Source organism: Lineus longissimus, chromosome 14, assembly GCF_910592395.1.
Source record: "Lineus longissimus chromosome 14, tnLinLong1.2, whole genome shotgun sequence".
Classification (NCBI taxonomy): domain Eukaryota; kingdom Metazoa; phylum Nemertea; class Pilidiophora; order Heteronemertea; family Lineidae; genus Lineus; species Lineus longissimus.
Genome location: NC_088321.1, coordinates 1,157,978 through 1,179,959, shown reverse-complemented (window position 1 = coordinate 1,179,959; position 21,982 = coordinate 1,157,978). Strand labels below are relative to the sequence as shown.

At 43.0% G+C, this 21,982-nt stretch overlaps 1 protein-coding gene across 4 annotated transcripts in view; it reads right to left on the bottom strand.

Annotated features, from left to right (window-relative positions):
- The window catches only part of LOC135498636 (potassium voltage-gated channel subfamily H member 7-like), a 158,347-nt gene that overhangs the window by 68,653 nt on the left and 67,712 nt on the right, over positions 1–21,982 (bottom strand). Inside the window, exon 1 of one of the 4 annotated variants that reach the window (XM_064789011.1) lies at positions 10,586–11,606. The exons of the other annotated variants lie outside the window; for them this stretch is intronic. The gene's annotated coding sequence lies outside the window, so the exon portion shown is untranslated. Of the gene's footprint in view, positions 1–10,585; positions 11,607–21,982 lie in introns of those variants that run through there. 4 annotated transcript variants of the gene reach the window in all.

The window sequence follows — 21,982 nt, the reverse complement described above, 5'->3', positions numbered from 1 at the left end:
CGCACGCCTCATTGGGATGCCGAAAACACCATCCAGTTTATCATCACAGTTCTCTTCAAACGAACCTTCAATTGAATATGCAAGGATGTTGGTTTGCATCGGTTAAAGCACATCGACTCACATGAAGATGCTCCGTGGGGGTCGATATTAACAAGATTGAACTTGTTGAGGAGGCATTGGGAGAATGGGAAGTTAGGCCCCCACGTAGGTGCGAGCATTGGAACAATGGGAAGTTAGGCCCACATGTAGGTGCGAGCATTGGAACAATGGGAAGTTAGGCCCACATGTAGGTGCGAGCATTGGAACAATGGGAAGTTAGGCCCACATGTAGGTGCGAGCATTGGAACAATGGGAAGTTAGGCCCACATGTAGGTGCGAGCATTGGAACAATGGACCGGACCTTGTTTTAAGACAACAGACCGCGAGAATTAGGCAGGATTTCTTTTAACTGCGAGATGTTAGGCAAATTAACACAATGCAGGCTTTTACTGCGAAGCTGGCAGTGCCATTTCTCGTAAAATGGAGTATAGCGTTATTTCCTTGCGTCCTTATCTAATTCCTAACTCTCCTGTCAGCTGCTACTGGCGTGCGTCCCGATGTAAGAACCAAACTAACGATTTTATGTCACAGCAAGTGAGCGTTCGATTTTTTACATAATCTCGCGAGATTCTCTGAGGAGATATTAATCCGAATGGGATATTTGGTTTTTGAAATAATGAGGTTGTGAACGTGTGGTAGTGGTTATGATAATGGAGGTTTGAAGATAATTTCTGTGGAGAATTTTCATAGCGACGTGATGTGGTACAGAGATTTTGTTGCAGTGAAGCAAGAAAAGCCGTCAATTCTACTCTCGATTACATGAACAGTGACAAAAGTGTGGTACAACGTGTTAAAAGTCTGCAGGGGTATTGTGAAGTCGCAATACAAGGGCTATTAAAAGCCCATATCACAATATATCTTCACCCCCGAGATTCATGATTAAAGCGGCTATCACAAGCTCGAATCGTCTGTCACTCAACATACAATGGTTACTAGTTACGGAAGTTGACATGTTTCTTATCGTGAGGTTACATTCATCATTGGAGATTCATTGCCAATTATAGACGCAGAGAGAGCTGCGTAGTGTGTTTGTGAAGCGCTGTAGCTAGCGAGACTACTGACAATAACAAGTGATGACCGCCAATATGACGGAGGTGCTCTCGGTCATGAGAAGACTTCATGATGGAGAGGAGTCCGTGCAAAAATATCTTCCAGCAGGGCCGTGACTTCTACAAACAGAATCATTGAAAAATCATTCAACTTGCATGAACATCGCATTTGGACGGACACCACAGAGTGACTTGGATTTTATAACCCATGCCCTTAAACCAGCTGGCTATACACCTTTCCAGAAATGGGGCGCTGAGTGTCCGAAATAGTGATGTCATAAGGGGAAACTAGGCCTTATGGTGGAGGGACAAAGGAGATAGTCATGGTTGGCCAACACACTTGAATGCCTTTAATGACGGACAAGGGGGAAAAAGTTAGTTCCAATGCAAGCCACCAATTTCGGGAAGCATGTATACTATCGAAAAGTATTTAGATCAACGATAGCATGGCTGTACGCGTGGCGGCGCCTCGTGGCGAGTAGGAGTACCCTTGACCTTAATCCCACGCCCACACTGGTCCTTTATGACAGTGGGTGGATGGAGAGAATGCCTGAAAAGATGGTCATAAATAGAAGTTGATACCTATCGGTTTTTGTTGTCTAACCAAACACAGCTCGGGTGGATCCGTCGTTTCGCCCCAAACCTCGGCCAACATTTTAGCTCCACCCTTTCGGAGACAACTCACAACCTTCCATATCTGCATCAATTCCTTAAACATGTTACACCAAACCGACAGGAAGCAATAACCTGTTCGTTCCAGTAAATTCCACATTGTACACAAGACCTTAACCAAGTCAAGGAAAGACGCTCCAGCAAGAGGACATCTGATTCATCGAGCTAATTCCATCTTTTATACACAACCCTGCAAATAAACACACAGTGTATCAACTGACAAACGACTGCCACAAACTGTTTACAGTCCCAAAAGCCTATCAAATCGCCTCCCAACAAAAGAGAGCTCAGACTCCACAACCAATCAGAATGCGGTAATCAGCCTCATTTTATTGCTAACGAGCGGGAAGGAAGAAGCACTAATTTGCCATCAAAATGGAGATTTGCAAATTGCGACCTGAGGGAGAAAAACCTGCTCTTGCCAAATACCGATCATAATGACGTTATTTGTTCAACCTCGTAACCACCCGCAGTCAGTCATTGTCGTGATGCTGGGAACGAGACCTATTTTATATTCAAAGCGTAAACCATAGTACAATTTTCATTGTACAAACTTTATGAGCAAAATGTCATCGAAATATACAAACAATTAATTGTCCTGTAACATCTGTCGGTGTTGTTACCAAACAATAGACAGCTGGACTATGACTTTTCAAGAAGGAGAAAAAACGATCTATCTTCTAGCGTTCCAAAAACAATTCTCAAACTCTCAAACACATAAAACGATGACGTATGAATGTCACTGGTGTCATCATCAGTCCTTTGGCATGTTTTGAGACAACAAAACGAACAGAATTCAATATTTTCGCAAACTGCTTTAATTTGCATCATTTTAATTGACTGGAGTTGTTCAAAACAAACGCTGCCACTAACGCTGACTTCACCTGGCGTTATCATATCTCCTTCAGTTCAGCCGTTAGATCTAACGCCAGCGTTAGCGACAACACTTATTTTGAGCAACCGGGTCCAGATCTAATCACAACATTCGCCATAACAAGTGTTAGAATCATTGGAAACAGGCAAAATGTATAATAACGATCACCCAAAGCTCGCTGTGCGTGAAATTCTGTACAAAAATTATCTATGATAATCTTGGTACACGCAATGTACTTGCGATGTACACATATTGTATTTGTATACAGGAATATCGACTCCTGCCATTACATTTGTCCCTGAGGCAAGCTACGACCTTATTATATTCCACACAGCCCCTCCGGGAACTATCAACGCAACCATTAATGCCTCGCTATCATAGACACACGTGTTCAGTTAATTTCTAGGCTTCAAATACACTGGCGTTGAAACTCGTATCAATCGACGTTAAAATCCATTACGCACCACCAAAGTTCCGGCCTCCTTTTAACATCTTCTCAATACCTGCTGGACTGAGATCACAATCAACTTTTCAGCGGTACCGTGGTCGCTTTTGAAATAGGAACTCACTTTCTAGATTTTACGGAGTCGGAAAGATATTCTCTCTCAGGCAGTAAACACGTCCCCGCGTCGTGTCATATACATGCTTCCCGAAATTGGTGGCTTGCATTGGAACTAACTTTTCCCCCTTGTCCGTCATTAAAGGCATTCAAGTGTGTTGGTCAACCATGACTATCTCCTTTGTCCCTCCACCATAAGGCCAAGTTACCCCTTATGACATCACTATTTCGGACACTCAGCGCCCCATTTCTGTAAAGGTGTATACTGCCATGTCTCACGAAAACGCTAATAAAACAATTTAGAATCATTGGAACTTTCTAAAATTCACTTATGACATTGACAAGATATTGGGCTACACTTCTGCAAAGTTTGATGAAAATCGCAGCATTGTTTTTTGTTTAAATCACGACAATGTATGTACACGGACCCCATAGCAGATTTAATTGTGTACTGAGCCATTTATAAGTCCGGCGAAGATCGGCCCGCGAGCTACGGCCTGACAAACATGCGGACAACTCACGTATGACTCGATGACGCATCATATTGCTTTGATACCGATTGAGGGAGGGTATTTATTGTGTTGCACGCACGAAGTTCGCTTTAAAATCCATTATCCTTTTATTATTTATTCTGGAATAGAAATCCAATAAAAATATTCAATAGCAATCCTCGCGATTATATTTACTTTGATTCCGTGGAAACTGTAATCAACTTTTTATGGGAATTTAATTAAGTCTGCTGGAGTTTTGGTGTTTACTTTGGATCAAGTCCACAAAACCGTATTTTCAATCAGTTTTACATTGAGCAACACTCCCGATGAAGTGGATTCATCTCGTTCCGCTGCTAAAGGAAGAAGGAAAAATATGACGAATGGTCTAACTCGGGAGTGTATACAGTGACCATCGGGCAAGTTACAATAATAGACCCTTTGCAATGACGTCACGATGTCGGCCATGTTGGGGCCAGATATAACGTGATGACGTCACGATGTCGGCGATGTTTGGGGCCAGATATAACGTGATGACGTCACGATGTCGGCCATGTTGGGGGCCAGATATAACGTGATGACGTCACGATGTCGGCCATGTTGGGGGCCAGATATAACGTGATGACGTCGGCTTTCTTCTTTTCAGGACTTCGCGTCAGGACTTGCGCAAAGCGTCACAACATAGCGTGGCGCTCGTGACCGCACTGTTCGCGGCCATCTTGGGGGGCATTGTGTCGCATATTGCAAAGCGTCTATAGAGCCCTTCTATGGAGACACAGATGGATGGAAATATACATATCAATGCACGCCAAGGCTATGATTGTACGACATTATAACCTTAATATTTGCACGTATGACCAATTTCCTAAACCCTTCTGTTATTCATGAGCAGCGTTGCATCTCATCTTTATACCGATAATTGCGTCAGGCCATCAAAGAAATGAGGTTGATTGGAGATGTTGGTGGTATTTGGGATGCACCGCAAGTACATCTCATCTCCCGGGCCAGCATGATGACGTACTCACCGAGTGATATCAATTTTCGCCGGCGTCTTCTTTCGCGACTTTCACGAAAAACCTAGATGTGCGATTTTTCATCGGAAAACCCAAAGACAATTTGTTATCCGCCTGGACATTTTCTTTCCAGAGCTTTTTTTGCGAAGCACGTACTGACATCAATAGGGGCCAAATTCAGCTGCTCGATTTGTTGGTGTTCATTGTGAGAACGTAGCAAATAACATCCAATGATACTTTTGACTTGCAGCAGTCCATTCCTAAACGTTTTGTCCTCATCGCTTGGGGCTCAAACTGTTCGCAAACACAATACTGATATCGACCATGAAACTATTTGCGTCTCGAAGTACAAATGCTTCCCTCCAATCTCAATTGAAACAATCTATGTGTTGACGGGCTATTAAGAAAAAAAATCTTGATTTTCGATTGCACTTTGTGAAATAAATCAAATATTTTATGTAACCCTAGACACGCTTTGTACTTATAATCAGCTGTTGCCGAGTATCCCAAGGAAAATAAACTGAGCTATAACTGAAAGCATTTTGCAGAGGTCCCCCTTGTACCTTTCACTATAGACGCTTTGCAATATGCGTCACAATGCCCCACAAGATGGCCGCGAACAGTGCGGTCACGAGCGCGGCGCTATGTTGTGACGCTTTGCGCGAGTCCTGACGCGAAGTCCTGAAAAGAAGAAAGCCGACGTCATCACGTTATATCTGGCCCCCAACATGGCCGACATCGTGACGTCATTGCAAAGGGTCTGGTTGGCAATGGGTACCACCATTTTGGCTGGAACCTGAAATCCAAAATCACCAATCAGAACTCCTTCAAAATGAGGTGACTGCCGTTTTAAAACCTGGTAGGCCTTTTTCTTGGAAAGAAAGAACAATTACCCACCCGTGAAATTGCCTTCCAATGCTCATGAATGTAGGCCTACTTGTTTTAAACATAGCATATTATAGTCACTCGGGCATGGCAGGCCAAGCAAACTGAATAAATATAATTGCGACTTCCTATCCATATGTTTCATTATAGCATCATATATCAAATTATTTCAAAACCATTCGTGTATTTCAACACAGCGCAGTTAACTTTCTGTATTGATTTGATTAGTGCGAAATAAGCATTTTGAAACCAAGTTGAATAATTTATTTGCAGTATCGTTACTGTTTAAGAACATACTTATCATACATGTACTATGTACATTACATTACATTATAAACTTTGTGTGGGGCGCCTTTCCACCGAACAAATCGTGCTCAAGGCGCTGCCCCCTCAAAGTGCCTCGCGTACAGCCAGGTCTTTAACTGACATTTGAATTTAAGGACATCCGAAGCATCCTGAATATAAGATGGGAGTTGATTCCAAAGAGATGGAGCGCAGGCAGAGAAAGCCCTGTCGCCAAACGAGGTCCTTGTTCGTTTGGCAGCAACTTCATAGAGGGTACTGACGACCTCGTGTGGTGAGTGGCCTCTGCAAGTGGGAGATTGAAGTAGCCAGGGGCTAGTCCACGAAGCACCCTGAAACAATGGAGCAGCACATGTACTAGGTAATGCAAAAAGCAAAAGGCTTTCGCTCCTTTTTTCGCCTCTTTAGGCTATCAACCCCCACGAAAGGTGTTGCGTCCGGGTAAATGTTCTGTATTAGAATATATGTCTATACAAAGTTTGTATGACTGTTTAGATTGACCCCAATAAGAACTGTTATATGGGGGTCTATGTTATATATGTGTATGTCTGTTTACACAACGGCAGTGTCGAAGTGTATACCAACTACATATTTACGCTATGGAAATTTTCAAATTCAATTACAAATTTTTATAAGCCCCCCTTTAGGAGGGGCTCTTAAGATACACGTGTGTGTGGGAGTATATACTGATTTGATGAGAAATAAAGAGAGTAAATATTGTATATCCTACAAACAATTTTTTTTGGTATTTTTCTGAATTAACTCCGTTGAGTTTACCGATTTCTCCGCGATCTTCCGGTGGTGGTTGCTATCCCATTGGTTGAAATTAATTTAAATCTTCATGGGAATTCGCTACATCATATGCCTAAGAAATTGGCCAATTATATTAATATTTTTATCAGAGAAATATCCGTCCTAAATAATGACAGAAAAGGGTGGTTTATTTCAATTTTGTGTCGACATGATCGAGGTCACGTGAGATAAAAACAAAACAATCGCACACACCCGTCCAAAAAAGGCACTTTAAGAAAAACAAATACGTTTTTCCAGCTTAAAACCACACTGACGACTAAGTTATATTGGTCTACTGCCCAAATCTGAAGTATCAAATTGAATCACAAACTAGAACTAGCTCTATTTAGCTATAGTTGCGTGAAAAATTCGGGTGAGCGACGTACATTCTGTACCCTAGCGGCCAATAACTAAACTACTTTCAGCCGTCTGCTCCGGTCTCGTTAGGGAGTTTTTCCCAAATGTACGCGATGATGACGTGCCCCATTAACAGGACGTAACATCTATTTTAAAATGCGTTTCGAAAGTGAATGCATGAGGACAACCCATTTGTGTCGTATATCACTGGAAACGCCCGATTCCCGTGAATAAGGTCAATCACAATGTATTACATTACCAAAACAAAAATGTGTCGGAAGGAACTATATGGATGGTCCCATCGCACCCCCCCCCTCCAGCAGTATGACACAGAAGGGCTAGTTGACTGTCCACCGGGGGGGGTTTGGGGGGAGCTTCCCCCCAACGCACTGGTAAAAACCTATGTCGACGGAGGGGGGTTTGGGGGGTGTCCCCCCATTGTAACAGCTGTAGTTGTTAGAGCTTGCACTTAACATATGCTCGTAGGGGGGTTCGGGGGAGCTCCCCCGACCTAAAGGGGGGCTCACTAAGTTCTTGACTTTACATATTAACTCACACAACGTAGTGAGTGTAATGGTTACGTATGTTTACACTGTATGTAAAGTGTAAACAAAATTCATATATCCATCATGTCCATCAAATCTGAAATAATTTGTGCAGACCCATGACAATACTGGTTCCGGTACAGTTTTCTCGCATTCCATATAGGCCGCGCGTTGGCCGATCCTGCATTCTTGACGCACCGCAGCCACAGTTACGACGTCGGACGTGAATCCCAGTGACGCAACTTTTTCATGACGTCATGAGCCATTGACCATTCACACAAGTAGATTTATTCACACCGGCGCCACTGAAGTGCGGGTGTGGGACATTATGTATTTAAAAATCGTCTGCTAGGACATACAGTTGTGTGAGTTCACTAGAGCTTGCTCTTTACATATTAAACGGCGACGGCCTTTAATATTCAATGGAACTTGCTAACATTAATACACAGGGTACATGAAATGCAGTATTTAGTCAAGGACACTTAAAGACACCTGCCTCTTATACTGATTCAGGCCTGGTGTCATTTGGATGCATCGTGTACACACAGGCATACCACTTGAATATTATTAATTGCCAATGCATTCAACAACCTCTGCTTGACTCCAAGCAAAACAAGATTTGGCAGGGAATTCTGTCCGGGAATGGTCGGAGGTCGGAAGTCGGATGTAGAGTGTGGTTGGGCCTGACGGAAGAATTCACTGCCACTTTTTGTGATATGTGGATGACGTGTCTTAAAAGTTTATGACAGTACCGCACTTGAAACGTCATTATAGACGCCCAGCGACTGGTCTCACAACAATTTCATTGACGAGACAGAAAACGGAGCAGCTCTCGTGTAAAGAAAAAATGAAAAATATTCCTCGGGCGGGTTCGAACATGGAACCCTCGACACTTCATCCTTGCCGTCTTACCCACTATGCCATGAAGCCGTTGTTGGAAATGAACATATTTTTTAGTTTTTGACTTCACGTGCAAGCTTGACAGAATGGCGTCTTTTGTGCCATCTGTACCATTTTCAGTTTCAAAGTGGCCTTTAAAATTTACCCTTTTACAATATTGGCAAAGTCAATTCATAAGATACATAATCAGGTGATGAACATGACACCCTGTGATGATTTTAGGAGCACGCAGTTATTTTTCGAGTTTTAAAGATGCAAAACAATTTCCCGCTTTGCTAGTATCAAAACCATGCGTGTATTGAGGAACTGCCTGATGAGGTGGCATATGCACTCTTCTGTGCGCCACATCCAGTGTTCTGTTGGTGAATACGGTAGCGCCACTGCGGCCTGCTGGTAGTCTATCATACCCGAGGACTGACCGGTGTAACAGTAACAAATGCCCCCCTGAAAAAAGTATCCGGCCCTATTGTATTCTGCAATATGGTTCTATAGAGACCCTGACCGTCAATAGCTCAGAGATTGAAGCGTATAATAGAATCCTTTGTTTCCCGGGCATTCTATCCTAGGACATTTTAAACTTCTACACCAGTGGCAGTGTTCAAAACATGACAGACGGGTGTGAGTGTTTTCTATCTTGACCGTTAGGTTTTTCATGCATGCATGTCAGCTTGAAAGACCATTGACCGCGTATGGGGCTTTGCCTGAATCATTTTAAATGCGAGGTAAGGTGGATGCTTGATTTCTATCCAGCTACGCCTGCCCTTAACGTGGTGCAAGCTATCAATAACGCATACGTAAGACTGACACGAATTCACTTGGTACACGTAATCTTATATTTATGCTGGAGGATATTTTTCTTACATCTGCAATGTTTATCCGAACAAGCTGCTTTTTTCCCGTGGTTAGGTTGCTTACCGTATTTTTTATGGATGCGCCGCCGAGTATTCCTGTTCAGTTATTTGAAAAGGGCCGCTTTCGCTCTGAGGCAATGTGCATTAGTGCAAGACATTTCATCAAGGCGCAGCACAGGTAAGTGTAAGTAATCAGCTAAGTGCATTTTACAAAGAGCTGGCCAACCCTTTGAACTCTACCAAGGGCCTGGTTGCGCTAATCAGATGTTATCACGAACGCTAGCGTTAACTCGACTTGGCGATATCTCCTTAATTTCAAGCCCTTAGAATGGCAAGATAAAGGATTTCTCACCACCAACGTTTCAGCCTAATTTTTACATTTTCTCGGGCGGTGAATATGAACCTTCTCATTTCCTGTTTATAAGTCCGGCGAAGATCAGTAAGCGAGACTCGGCCTGATGAACATGTGGACAATAGGGCCTGCTATAGGGTTCCATTCAGAAACTCACTCTCTTCTATTTATGAGTACAGCACAGATCAGTAAGCTCGACTCGGCGTGATGAGCATGTGGACAATCGGGCCTGCTATAGGGTTCCATTCAGAAACTCACTCTCTTCTATTTATGAGTACAGCACAGATCAGTAAGCTAGACTCGGTCTGATGAGCATGTGGACAATCGGGCCTGCTATAGGGTTCCATTCAGAAACTCACTCTCTTCTGTTTATGAGTACAGCACAGATCAGTAAGCTAGACTCGGCCTGATGAACATGTGGACAATAGGGCCAGCAATAGGGTTCCAATCAGAAACTCACTCTCTTCTGTTTATGAGTACAGCACAGATCAGTAAGCTAGACTCAGCCTGATGAACATGTGGACAATAGGGCCAGTAATAGGGTTCCATTCAGAAACTCACTCTCTTCTGTTTATGAGTACAGCACAGATCAGTAAGCTCGACTCGGCCTGATGAACATGTTGACAATAGGGCCAGCAATAGGGTTCCATTCAGAAATTCGCGTATGAAGCATGACGCATGACGCATCGACTGCTTTGATACGGACTGAGGCGTGGGAAGAGCATTGTATTGCTCGCATCAAGTTCGCTTTAACTTAACGCAGGTTGTGATAAACTTCAAAATTTGAACTGAAATATTTCGATTCGAGAACAATGTTTTTCTGTGGTCCTGACTAAAGACACCTACCTCGGATTAAGAAGAGTCACAGAGTCCAACTAACGTAGGATAATCCATCATATAATCCATGCATCGTGGCGTTAATCCCCCATAAACATAGTACTCCTGTACGTTACACAATCAGTGCTGTAATCCTTAATCATATAAGTGTTGTCAACAAATTTGCTTTCAAAACAATTGATGAATAATAGCTATCTGTATATCTAACTATTACATGTATGTGTTACCTAGATGTGTGCTACAATCCCACAACGCATCCTAACAAAGCAATCGATAGTGGCCAAGGTCTGTCATCAAAATTAGTGTTAGTGTCAATGCATTGTCTTACAACTATTGAGGAAAGATCCTTTCGCTCGAAAGCAGTCCGTACCTTTTGACACGCATGTATAATCTCCACCTTTAAAACTGACAAGGGTTTCCCCTGTTAAATCAAGCTACGTACAGAATAAACGATATCCCTCTTGTCGCCAAGCAAACATCACAGGCCGAATCACCGCCAGACTAGCGCCTTTGATCCCCAGCACAACCTCACTAAGAAGCTGCAATGATGGACGATGTATCCGCTAGCAACCTTCGAATAATATATGGCCAATGTCTTAGCTATCAATAAAAGCTGGGTCAATAATCGCAATCAGGTTGTTAGACGGCTTCATTCAGATCCACTTGCATTCTCTTCGCTTCTAAACGTTTCAAGCAAATGGCTTTAAGACAAATACACTTGATAAAAAATAATGATTCTTACGATTTTACGAGGGGTTCCTGTCACCAAACCCTAGGTTTCCGTTTCATATCCAAGAAAACAGGGTCCGAATTAATCGAAACATGTCACTTATTTTGCATTGCCTCACGCAGCCGTGCTATCTAATGCATCCACTGTATCTAGTAAACACAATCCTTCATAATCCAATATCGAAAATTCCAAGCATCAGATGTTAAATTCCGGAATTAGCACTTAGCACATGATGCTAAGCCATGTACATAGCATCCTAACACGTTAGCAAGTGTAGCTAGCTGCTATACATATGTTACAGGCTGCTGTACAGTGTACTAGTACACTGGTGTACATTGCACGTGGACGCTTTAGCTTCGATCGGTTGTGACAGTGAATTTGTAATCGATGCAGGTGGCGGCGACTAGGATTTGGGAAAAGAACTAGATGAAGCCATGCAATGGTGTCACATGACCACAGGCATGGCAGGTATCATCAAGAATAAAAAAAGACTAGTCTATGAGTTACTGGTATTACGGTGGCTAAAGATGTCGGTTTGCCTAAGAAAAATACGGGCTTACATGTACCGGAAGAGGAAATGACGACACAAAGAAACATACATTAGATTCGTCCATTTTGAGGGGCGTAAGGCCCGCATTTATTATTTTTATCAGATTGTACCCCTCCAACACTGTAATGGGAGGGCCTTGTTTCTATTGCGTTGCATAGGTAAACCAATACCTTTACCCACCGTGGATATACAAATATCGAAACTCCACATTTGCGCTCATACGGCTGTTTAGTAAACCTGCCTCGAGGTGCCATGCATGAGCCCCAGGTTGCGTGACATACCAGTTTGACACCATCTGTGTCCGTCGTACGATAACGCACATGGCCTGCAGCTCGTGGAAAACATTACCCAAAAGAAAAAATAGGTATTCGCAATTTCCTTGCTCATTGCTATTTACCCAACCCGGAAGGGTGTTTACGCCTGCCGAGTATGCAGACAAGTTTCGACTGCGCATGCGCGTTGACATTTGCGTCTGCTCAATCCGGCGAAAGAATCAGACGGTTGTTATTGACGGAATATTTTGGTGGGCGGTGTTTGTACGAGGGGACTTCGATCGAGACCGCGTGTACGACATAATGGTAACAGTGTATCAGCGATAGCTTGGCGATGCTGAAATTTCCAACAGTGCATTCCCAAAAGCGTACACAGGTAAAGAAATATCTTTGTAAAATTGATTTCTCTAAAGCTCAATCATAAGAACAAACACATATAGCATTGATCTCAGAAGCTGATGACGTCAGAACAGCATGTCTGCCCACTCACGACCTACTTGACCTCCTCGCCCGCAAACAACGTAACTACTTTTGGCGGAGCTTATTTAATTACGCTGACGTCACAGTCACGTGGTTATCTCTTTGAGCACTATTTTATTGATTAGGAGAAGATGGCGACTGCTTCTGGGCGATGTTATTCAATTACGTGTATTATAATGATGGTTGATATTGACGGAGAGTTTGTGGTGAAGTGCTCATACTTTCGACGCAGTACCCAAGTATATGTTGACAATATATCATTTGACAATAAATCATTTGATATGTACTGGATACATGATTCAATCCACTCCCCCCCCCCCCCACCGTTTACTTCACCTTCTTCCGCCGCATTGGAATTCTAAGTAATAATGATAATAATAATGATAATATTTAAATGATTTATAGTGCCAGAATCCACTCGGAGTGATCGGTGACACTTTACAAAAGAGAGACATATTAGGAGTGGTAGCGACCAAAGAGATAGGATTGAAGATGCGATTTTAAGACCGAGATGCTGGCACATTCTCTCGCACTGCGTGGAAGTTGATTCCAGAGCCTTGGCGCTGCAGTGGAGAAGGCTCGGTCGCCAAACGTCCTCAACCTACTCCTTGGTCGCACCAACAGTGGGCCAACAGATGAGGAACGGAGACTGCGTCTAGCTTGGTAGACTTCTATGAGGGAGGATATGTAATGTTGGGCTAACTGGTTTAAGTACCATCATATTCACTCATGACTCGGGGGAGAGCGTCTGATGGTAGACAGATTGCCCACTAGCACCACGAAATACTAGATCGAATAACATCCACTGAGTCAAAGTCCAACACCACTACCATGCGAGTCGGAAACAGCCTTTTTAACTTTTAATGGCCTACGGGGGAAGAGATTTATGATACCATATACAAGATGGACGTAGTGGCCCCTTTATAACCAATCAATATGGACTTGTATATCAAATTCTACCAAAGCACAAAGCTTGCTTGAAAAAAATATACCGCCAAACACTGTAATGTTGTCCCACCTCATTAGCTCCCGGTGTAACAGTAACAAATGCCCCTGGAAAAAGTGTCCGGCCCTATTGTATTCTGCAATATGGTTCTATAGAGACCCTGACCATCAATAGCTCAGAGATTTAAGCGCACAATAATTTGTTTCCCGGGCATTCTATCTTCTACACCGGCACTCGTGATGAGAGGCCAATGTGTAGCGGAAGGAATGCACGCTCGGAATTGTGGTATCGCCATCTAACGTCGATCCATGAAACTGAACATCCTGTCTCAATTTGATCGGGCAGTTTCAGTTCCAGCAGATGACGTATGGTGGCGATACTGCCGTAACTCTCGAACTTAAACTGGTATTTCTTTAACTTCTATCTACTCTCTAAATGATTGAAACGCTTCGGAGATCGGCATTCAGCTTGGACATACAGGAAATATCAGCAAATTTTAAAGTGATAAGGAAAGCGCGTCAAATGACAAATTGTCTCCCCCCCTTCTCGGCCTCAAATACATATCTATTCTGTGGTACCAGTTGGACTGTTGCCAAGACGAGCGATCATACTGACACTGACAAATGACACAACATTAACAAACTGGCAAAGACCGGGAACATCGCGTCAGTGTAATCCCGCAGTAAATGCATCAATCCCGCACCGAATGCGGAAAAGTGAATCTATTGGCCAATTCATTTCGTACCGTAATGCGTGAAATGTTATTTTCCGAGATTATTTCACCCCCGGGGAAATTTGTCAGATTTTTGTTAGGTGACGTCGGGGAATAAGTATAATATGAGACTCGTGTATCATTTGTAGCAACTGTTCGTGCGGGTTTGGGCTTTGTAGTTTGTAGAGAGAGAAAGATATCTCATTTTGGAAAAGAATTTTTTTTTAATTATACTTTTCAACAACGTGTTTGGGGCCTTGTCATTGATAGATTAAGTATTTCAGCTAATACTGGCGTCGGCATAACTTAAGCGTTATCTTTTTCAGTTAAGCGTTTTTAATAGAGCGAGTGACCCTTATAGAGAGGTGTCCGCTAAGGGAGGTTCAACTGTATTACTGACATGAGAGGTCTAAAGCCGAGGAACCGAAGAGCGATACTCCTCGACCTAATAAGAACAACTCCTCTCCAAGGCTCTCGTTTCACGGGCCAGGTCGCGGGGCCAGCCGAGTTCTCGCTCAGTAATCGGACGCAAGCGTCTGCTGGCAATGCTCCAGTCTATTGATCTTGGACAAGCGTGATTACAATACTGATTCGTATTAAATCCATTCCTAGTGTTCCCTGGGGTCGTGTTTGGTAATTGAGAGACCAGCATCCAGGCAAAACATGTCGAAACATGTCGCTGTGAATAGCCTGTACAATGTTCATGATTTGTGTACATCGCCTGTCCACGTACTTTTTGGCTCGGTTGTTCAAAGCGCCGCTACCAGCTAACGAGGCTTGGTGGCGTCTAAACCACCGTTTTCTTAACGTGCCGCCACAGGTGCATGTTTGCTGTTTCATGGGGGTCGATGTTATCAAGGTTTCCCTGATAATCCTTTGATTAGACCAGACTAATTGGAATTTAGGCCGGGGTGCGAGCATTTGTCCTGAAAACCCTTTGATTAGACCAGACTAATTGGAATTTAGGCCAGGGTGCGAGCATTTGTCCTGAAAACCCTTTGATAAGACAGCAGAAAAATGGGAATTTAGAATTTAGGTGTGATCGCGAGCAAGATTTGTTTAAAGACCATGTATCGGCTGGCCTGAATCATTTTCTAACTGAAAGGTAAAGGGGAAAGTGAGGACTGAAGTAAATAAACAGATTTATCAATTACAACGCGAGGCACGTACTGGGCACCAACTGAAACATCCAGATCCCTAATTGCCGGCGACATCACATCGACCGTATTCCGACAGAAGGTTTAAGCAGTGACCCCCGGGAAAGACACATCTAAAGAAATAGCGGACTTTCAGACGTATCAATATTAATGGAAGCGCTGGGTCAAATACATATTGCCTTTTATCTTTTGGCAATTATCTTATCTAGAACTTATTTGTAAGAGAAATTAGTGTTTATGATTATTCTTATTGTCTGAATATCATCCTTTGTAAAGGGGCTCACTGGCAGGCTGCAAAGGCTGAACGGGACCCTGCCGGGTTGTTCAAAACAATTGTTGTCACTAACGCTGACGTTAGCTTAACGTGGCGTTAAGTCAATGGCTTAACTGAGGGAGATAACGCCAGAGTTAGAGAGGAGTAGATTTGAACAACCGGGCCCTGGTTCGAAATATTATTGTCTTTTTGGATAATTGGATTCATCTGGCATTGGCGCTGCTGATCCGCCGGTCACGCGTCTGATATTTGGAACCAACCTGAGGCGCATTACTCCCTCTAGAATGCTGTAAACATGCGCCATTGTGTTAACTTGCTCTTGTCGGTTTGGACCTATGGACCACCCGGAAAGGTGTTTTGTAGGGGGTCGGTGCTGTCAAGAATTGTCCTGGTGACCTTTTCATGACTAAGGCTGTAGTTAGAACAATATGAATTGAGGCCAAGGGGCGAGCGGGCGTTGTTTATAGACTCTAGGCAGTGAATAAACCTTGGCTTGAATTCTTTTAAATGCGCGGTAAGGGCAAAATTACGAAGAGGCATCTGCCTGCACACAAATACAGACGAAGTGTACATGTATAAACTAGTGTTCCCAAAATGGCGGGTATGATTGATTCACTCATTTTTTGCAGAGTTCGATTGAAATATTGGCACCTACATGACCCGCATTGGACGCTGTCAGAAAAAAACCTCTCTCATTTCTTTTGTGGACGGATGCTGTTGTGACAGATAGTACTTACTCGAAAACGAAATAAACAAGATATAAGCAAGCGAAGCGAAAATAAACACTTTATTCATTTCAAGAGACCTACCCTCTTCGATCCAAAGACCATTAAAACGGCACATTTCAACTTAGCAGCCGCCGCAGTCCTTAGGCCCTGCAGTTCTGAGATCCATTGGGGGTATTCCCGGGTCGGGGTCAGGAAGATATGGCTTGAATCGTGCGCGCCAGGCTGGGGTGGCTGCGCTGCGCTTGGCTGGGGGCTGCTGTCGGCCGGCACATTTGCCTCCTCGCCCTTCTTCGACGGTGACGCCGTGGAAACATTCGCTTCTTGCTCTTCTATGAGCCCGACATCACGAGATTTTTCAACATCGTTCTGGCCTATTCCTGACTGTCCACAGCGTTCTCGGCCACGCTTGACACTACGGGATTTATCGAAACGAGTCATGCTGAAGTCGCAATAATCCTGAATGCATGTTTCCCATGGTCTGACACAAAGCCCCAAACAGTACCACTGACTTATGTTCCTTGCGATCGATATCTAACAGTCAACAGCATAGTCAACAGTCAACAGCATAGTCAACAGTCAACAGCAGTAGGGGCATCTTCAAGATCACTGCTTGAAGTAAGGTTTCCGTAATCTACAATCATATTTCATCTGAGCCAGTCAATGACCTTGCCGTGAGCCGTGAACCTTCCTAATACAGCAATCATCCTCGGAAACAAATTCGTATCCGACAGTTTCCGTTGTGAGTAGGCCGAAGAGTTCGAGAAATGCTGTCGTAAATAGTATCCTGACCTATACTTCTTTAACAAAAACACGAGCAGACGGCCATATTTGAAGTCGGTTAGTGATTTCCCAGAATGCACTTCAGCAATTCCCATAACGCCTCACTTCAGCACTATACCCCCTGCTCCCTCCTTGCCCCGTCAAGAGGTAAGTAAAATAGTCCGATTTCAATCGGAAATATTCGCCAAGCGCACTAATGTAATCGCCCCGTGTATCATCGTCTGGTGTAGAATCTACTGCCAAGATCGAGAAATGAATGCTTCACGGAACGATCCAAAAGATACGCGACTCGAATCAGCCATCATGTACACTTGGGAAGTATCCAAGAATGTGATGTAAACAGCATCATTTTGGCGGTTAGTTATTTTCGCGGATTTTGCGAATAATCTCGGTTGGCGAAAATAAAAATCGCGAAAATAATTTTTTTGAAATTCAGATATTTGAAAAACTGCTATTGCGCTATTAGAAATATAGGTTTATGAGCCTTTGTAAAGCTTGAAAGGTTTCACAAAGCTCAAAACCTTTATTTTTAATAAGTGTGTGGAATTTTTTTTAATCTGATGACATCTGACTAGAATCACTTCGTTTCTAGGGCAATTTAAACGTTAACGAGATTGATGGACGCCGACCGCTGATGAACCGAAACAATACTCTAGGAACTAAACATTGATTCCAGGCGTTCGAGGCGGGCCACTCCGTATGATGATTCGAATCTGCGCCTAGAGATCGAGGCTAGAGTTAGCAAGGTGTTCGATTCCTATCATCTTATTTCCGAAGACAATTCAACTGGTGAAGTCTCGGAGACAGACTGGACTGGTGCCAGTATGGTACCATAGAGGAAACCAAGCGAAGAACTGCCGGACTAATTCCGCGTCTGGTGTGTTTTTATGCTCATCCTCCCTGAGGACGAAATTGGTTTTATAGTATTCTGGGAGCGTTTTTCTGGATGAGTTATAGCAAGAATTCCTAGACTAAGAATTTGTAACCAATACCACAGTATCTTAACTCTTTGAGAGCTGAAACAAAATTGGGAAAGCATCAAACACGTTTAGAAGATTTTATTCAAATTCACTATGCCATACAATATATGTACATGAACATAAAACATGGGCCAAACTCAAGGGTTAGACGTATGTAACTTCTCTCTAATCAGTTTCAGGGCCTATTCATATTCTGTGAAGATTTACATGAAGGACCTGAATCTGTCTATTCAGAAGCTAACTTCTCTCTAATCAGTTTCAGGGCCTATTCATATTCTGTGAAGATTTACATGAAGGACCAGAATCTGTCTATTCAGTAGTTAACTTCTCTCTAATCAGTTTCAGGGCCTATTCATATTCTGTGAAGATTTACATGAAGGACCAGAATCTGTCTATTCAGTAGTTAACTTCTCTCCAATCAGTTTCAGGGCCTATTCATATTCTGTGAAGATTTACATGAAGGACCAGAATCTGTCTATTCAGTAGTTAACTTCTCTCTTATCAGTTTCAGGGCCTATTCATATTCTGTGAAGATTTACATGAAGGACCTGAATCTGTCTATTCAGTAGTTAACTTCTCTCTAATCAGTTTCAGGGCCTATTCATGTTCCGTGAAGATTTACATGAAGGACCTGAACTTGTCTATTCAGTAGTTAAACGCTGTTTTGAGCTAAACGCTAAATGAATTTGGCCCATTTACAAAAATACAACATGCAGAGTAGGGACAGTAAATAGGCTAATGTTTTTAATTGACTGCCCTTGAAAGAAAACAAAAGCGTTGATGAAGCAAAATAAGTTAAAGGGTAACTCGTGTCAAATTTCACCATATAATGTTTTAGCTGTTTTTGACAAATGACTACTTCACTTTCTCATAAATCGGTAAGGTTTTCGAATCGAAATGCATATTTCTTGAAATTGATGGTTTATATAATCCCACCCGGAAGGCTCGCTTCGATGCCGTTTTCGTTGATGACGTCACAACATTAACATTTTCGCGGTCGCGGTGGTTTACATTCAGCGATTTTATAATAAATCTAATCAAAAATGGAAAACTTGGTCTTTACATTTGTGATCAACACTTAAAAACGGACGTATTTCCGCAAAGTTGTAAATCACATCATAGTATCACTGTTGGACGACACGAAGCACAGCGATTCAAGCTTTCCCAAGTGCATGTGTTCTGTACATTAAAAGAAGAAACTTGCTTAGATTTGTAAAAGTCTATGAACATACGTTAAAAACACTCGTGGTTGAAACTACTTCTAGCTTTAAAGGATTTACTGATGAACCAGAGGAAGAACAAACATACTGCAATAAAAAGCCGCCTATTCCTTTAAGGCAGACTCCAGCATGTCCAAACCCACTGAAAGAAGCACAATTTGCAATCATTGAGTTGTTAAAATCAATGCCAAACATTATCGATTGTTCGTAAAATATGCTGATCAGACAATAAATAAAAGCGCATGAACATTCACGTCTAATTTCCAATTTATTCAGACCAACATCTCCTGATGTGGCGGATCTAGGAATTTCATTGACATGATTGTGTACATACATGCTTCCCGAAATTGGTGGCTTTCATTGGAACTAACTTTTTCCCCCTTGTCCGTCATTAAAGGCATTCAAGTGTGTTGGTTAACCATGACTATCTCCTTTGTCCCACCATCATAAGGCCTAGTTTCCCCTTATGACATCACTATTTCGGACACTCAGCGTCCCATTTCTGGAAAGGTGTATAGATTCAATACCTTTGATGATAATTGTGCAGGTTTGTATGCATTCGTGTGTACATTTACACTGCGCGTGTGTCTATTCATGCTTTACTCTACATTTCTACAGGGGTGACTCAATGTAGAAAAAAACGAGATTTGGCCGGGCGTGGTCCACCAAATGCCATCTTGTGTAGGCTACCTCTGCGTTGGTACCTACCAAAAGCGTATGTAGGCCTACCCCAGGTTCGATATTAGTTCCGGATCGAAGTGATCGGCACATAAACGGGAGGTGCCAGCCCTGAATACAAAATCGACCCTTGTTTTCTTGCAACTTTCAGATCGCCACGCGTGACGTGGAATGGATATCGCATACATTCTGACGAACTCTGCTGCAAATTATCATCATTATGTTGTTCGACTATGATCAACCCGAGCCAGAGAATGACACAACTGCGCTTGCGTCGACGAATGTTCCAAGTCGAGGGATCGACAAACTCGCAACACAAAACCTGCGACGTGTGTGATCGGTCACCCACTGCTAGTATATGTGACGTACTCACAGCAGCATAAAGTCAGAGGCGACGCAACGACGACATCGAGAAAAAGAGTTCCGGTCATGCGCGAGGATGAAGCGTAACACCCCAAGCGGGTTAATTCAACATCCAAGCTCCCCCTTCATGACATAAAAACAATTGTCATGATTTTATTTGGCCTAATCACAATTTGCATTATGTCTCTCGATAGGATTGTTGAAGTTTCAAACAAAGAACGAGCTGGGGAGGACACAACAACAATATTATTTCAAAATGTTCAAAACACGAATTTGATAAGTCCACAAGTGCTTCATCGATACATGGTCAGGTCTGCATGCGAGTGTTCGCTCAACACAATACAGTATCGAGAGGTGTTCTATTTTGCTCATAGGGGGCGCATTTGCGATCTGCACGTGACTGTACAGCATGTAAAAACATGCAAAAAAGGACCGAACCGACTCCAAATAGGAAATTACATGCGTAAAAAGGTTAGTGCTGATGGAGGGTGCGATATCTTGGCCCATCATTAGTTACGCAAGAACGACGAAGGCGCAAACGAAAATATATGTAATTTACATCACTGTAACCGGTGTGACAGCGGATATAGTCCCCCTGGAGTCATAGTCCGGTAGCATTGTATTTGACCAATTAAGCAGCATGATCTATTGTACCGCTAACCCTAACCAAAACATTTAGCAATGCGGGCTATTGTTACACGGACTATCAGCCCTAGGACTACTATCCCCGCCACACCGGCGATCATGAGAGTACATGTATATGTGACAAAAATCTCTCGTTTACGGTGGTCTGCGCAGATGCCTGACAAGACTCGCTGGCAGCAACCTAGCAATACCCGCAGACGAATGCTTTTTTGTCGCTTATAGTAGCGATTATAATCGCTGGTCGCAGTGACGAAAGTCGCTTGTTTGCACGATGTTAAACTTAAATTTCATTTGATGTACAATGTAGTTCCCGGCTGAGTTATTCTGGACTTTTAGAACCACATTTTCCTCGGATGTGATCGAATTAACAATGCATAAATATACGTATTATCACCACGACCTGAAGGCATTCGTCACGGAAAGTTGTTCAGAAGCAAGTTGTGTGTTCAAAACATTCGAGATGGATGAAAGGAAGCGTAGATTTGTGCTAAAAGATGCCCCGAAAGTATTTGATCGTTTGCGGGCATGCTCTACTAGCGGCCTTACCAAACACGGGGTGGTAATCTCGGGACAGAACAGAACTGACGGGAAGCGGCGGACGGTTGTGTTCGATATCAGAAAGGGTCACACTACGGGAAGAGTCGAATGGGCGAATTTAGGTAAAACAAAATGTTTGCCGAACTCACCTATTCGAGCGTTCATTCTTAGAAATTCGGCCGTCACGAACTGCAAAATATTCGACCTTCGGAAAAGATATCCCTACGCGCATTATTTCTTTCGGCGTTATGACAAAGATGAAAATGGCGACATCCAATTGAGGGGAGGGACGTTAATTTTTAAGTGTTCTGTAAAACTCTATAGAATGACGACGCGCCATCTGGTGTTCGCGCA